This window comes from Manis pentadactyla, chromosome 13 (assembly GCF_030020395.1).
Source record: "Manis pentadactyla isolate mManPen7 chromosome 13, mManPen7.hap1, whole genome shotgun sequence".
NCBI classification, from domain to species: Eukaryota; Metazoa; Chordata; class Mammalia; order Pholidota; family Manidae; genus Manis; species Manis pentadactyla.
This window is the reverse complement of record NC_080031.1, coordinates 49,019,295-49,022,897: the sequence shown is the minus strand read 5'-3', so window position 1 is coordinate 49,022,897 and position 3,603 is coordinate 49,019,295. Positions and strand designations below refer to the sequence as shown.

Genomic DNA, 3,603 nt, shown 5'->3' with positions numbered 1-3,603 from the left:
GGGAGGATATATTTGAAGTACCCATTGGGTTGAGATGCACATAAGCTTATACCATTATGTAGGCTTAGAGGTAGACTAAAATCATGTGTATGTTACATCTCTATAAATTTCAGTATGCAAAGTATGTATACTCTATATCAATTAACAATTATTTTCTATGAACTCTCCTTATAAATATATTATGAAATGAGTATTGAGTCATTCTGTTTTACTTTTACACTCACTGTAAACATGCTTTATGATATAAGACCCTGCTGAGTGCCCCTTTCACCTCTGTGTTCCTCAAAGTGAAGATCATGGGGTTTAGCATTGGGGTGATAATACTGTAGAGCATGGCGGTGGGTCTGTCCCTGGCTGAAAAGTGTTGACTATAGGATGGATGAATGTAGGTAAATATAACTGTACCATAAACAAACAGACCACCAATAGGTGGGAAGCAAATATGGAGAAGGCTTTGTGCTTCCCTTCCACTGACTGGATCTTTAGGATGGTGGATATGATGTACATGTATGAGATGAATGTGGTTAGGAAGGCACCAATTCCAAACATACCTGCTACCACTAAAATAAACATTTCTTCCATGTAGGTGGATGAGCAGGAGAGGGCCACCACTGGGGGAACATTACAGTAGTACTGGTTAACCCAATTGGACTTGCAGAGAGACAGGTGGAAGGTGGACACAGTGTGGAGGAGGGAATTGAGAAACCCTGCTGCCCAGGTCCCAGCTGCTAGCTGGGCACAGCGAGCCTTGATTATGATAAGGGGTTGATGGAGGGGGAAACAGATGGCCACGTACCGGTCATCAGCCATGACAGCGAGAAGGAAGACCTCAGTCCCTGTCAGGGCCACTGGGAAATAAAGCTGCTAAGCACATCCCAGGAAGGAAATGCTATGATTCCCAGTCAGGAGGTTGTCAAGCATTTTGGGGACAGTAGCTGATGGGCAGAATATGTCTAAGAGGGAGAGATTGGCCAGAAAGTAATACATGGGTGTGCACAGCTTCTTCTCAGTCCCGATGGCCAAGAGAATGGCCCTGTTTCCCACCAAAGTGACCTGGTAGGTGATGGCAAAGACCACAAAGAGAGGATAGCGCACCTTGGGGAGATAAAAGAGCCCCATTAGGATAAAGTGAGTCACGGGGGTGAGATTGTAGCCGTCCATCTCCTCTCTGCATGGGGTCTCTCTGGAGGGAAGGAAGGCAACAAAGCGTTTAGAGAAAAAAACAAGGAATTACTTATTACAAATTTGGAAAATCACTGTTTGTGGTTGGTGATTAATAAGCTAGCCATATATTAATTAGAGATCCATTATTACAACCGTTGTTAAAAACACCTGTATTCATGTTGTCTCATGGAATGTTCATCTACAGCTCCTTACAACGAGGAAGCCCTCTGAGTCCCTGTGGGGACGTTTAGCAATCCACCTTCTCAGGAAAACCACTGTGGTCCTTTGCCAGCATTTGCAATTTCACAATTCAGTGACAGCTGATGTTGTGTTTTTCATACCATCTTGGGCATTTGCCTTATTTTGTTTTTTTCTTAATTTCAATATGTACAATTTTGTGCACTACCTCAATTAAAAATAACTGAAAAACAAAGTTACATATTTTACAAGGTATATATTTAATGGGGGATATAGTTCATATTCAATATTAGACTGGTTTCAGATGTACAACAGAATGTGACTCAATTATTACACATATTCTTACAGGCTTGCCACGGTATGTGAAGATCCCCTATTACCATCCTTCAATATTAGATTATTTGTTGTAATCTCTCTTTTGTAGTACCTTTCCTGTGACTAATTCATATAAATTTTGAAGTTTGTACCTTTCAAACCTCATCATTTTTTTACTCACCTCGCCCTCCCACAACCTTGATTTCATTTATATGTACATAAAAACAAACAAAAAATATGGTAAATAATCTTAGTAACTGCTATCAACTAGCAGACATATAATAAATGAATAATTATTTTTTTGTGTGTGTATAAGAATGAATGGTGTGAGATTAAAGATAGTGGCATGAGAGGAGAGACAGAGGCTTCCTCCTAAAACTGGATACAATTAGAAAATTTAATTGGCACAACTTATCCTGAGAGATCAACAGGAAAGAGGATGGCACCAGACTGCACACACCTGGAGAAAAGAGCTGACCTCAGCGAACGGGGTAACGTACCAGAGCTGTGGCTCCACAGGACCTGAGCCCCTCCCCCACCCCAGCTCACTGGCATGAGGAAGCAAAACGGAGCAGGGAGGGAGTGGAAGGCCTGGGACTGCTGAATACCTAGCTCTGGGTATCTGCGCTGGGAGCACAAACCTACATTTCATGGTACTTTCATGAGACTCGCATGACTATCAGGCTGGAAAGTTAATACAAGAAGAGTTCCTGGGGAGACTGGGATTCAAGCTGCTAGTGGAAAGCAGGGATCCATATCTGGCTGCTCTGGGACAAAAACTTTTACCTGTGCGCCAGGCCCACTGGCTCAGGCAGTGGAGACAGGCAAAGTAACCAGGAGGCGGGGAACAGCTCTTTCCTACCACAAGTTCTGCTCCCCTGAAACCACTGACATTGCTTCAGGGGCTCAGCAGCTCCAGAATAGAACTTCTGGACATTAGAGGGCGCCATACACAAACATGAAACGCCAAAGGAACCTTGTCCAGAGTAAAATTGTTAATACAACTCCCGAGAAAGATTTAAATGATATGGACCTCGCGACTCTTCCTGAACGGGAGTTCAAGATAAAAATAATCAGCATCCTAATGGAGGTACGGAAAGACATCCAAGAACTCAGGAATGAATTCAGGTCAGAGATCCAATCGTTAAAGAACACAATGGAGGGTATTAAAAGCAGTTTGGATACGGTGGAGGAGACAATAAATGAAATAGAAACTAGAGAAGAGGAATACAAAGAAGTTGAGGCACAGAGAGAAAAAAGGATCTCTAAAAGTGAAAGAATATTGAGAGAACTGTGTGACCAATCCAAGCGGAACAATATTCGCACTATTGGTATACAAGAAGAAGAAGAGAGAGAAAAAGGGATAGAAAGTGTCTTTGAGGAGTTAGTTGCTGAAAACTTCCGCGATTAGGGGAAGGAGATAGTCTTTCAGGTTATGGAGATCCACAGATCCCACAACACAAGGGACCCAAGGCAGACAACACCAAGACACATAGTAATTAAAATAGGAAAGACCAAGGATAAGGACAAACTGTTAAAAGCAGCCAGAGGCAGAATTAAGATCACATACAAAGAAAAGCCCATCAGGCTAACATCAGACTTCTCAGTAGAAAACTTACAGGCCAGAAGGGAGTGGCATGATGTATTTAATGCCATGAAGCAGAAGGGCCTGGAACCAAGATTACTTTATCTGGCGAGATTATCATTTAAATTTCAAAGGGGGATTAAACAATTTCCAGATAAGCAAAAGCTGAGAGAGTTTACCTCCCACAAAACAACTCTGTAGTCTATTTTGGAGGAACTTCTGTAGATGGACGTGTTCCTAGGGTTGTATAACTGTCACCAGAGGAAGTAAAATCATGGTAGGAAGGGTGGAGCAGCTGATTGTGAGGCAAATGCAAAATTAATTTGACTATCCCCCAAACC

The 3,603-nt window shown here is 42.3% G+C and overlaps 1 pseudogene; it reads right to left on the bottom strand.

The window, feature by feature from the left end:
• Positions 1-220: 220 nt before the first annotated feature.
• On the bottom strand, positions 221-1,161 carry LOC130680178 (olfactory receptor 5V1-like; annotated as a pseudogene).
• Between the last annotated feature and the right edge of the window lie 2,442 nt (positions 1,162-3,603).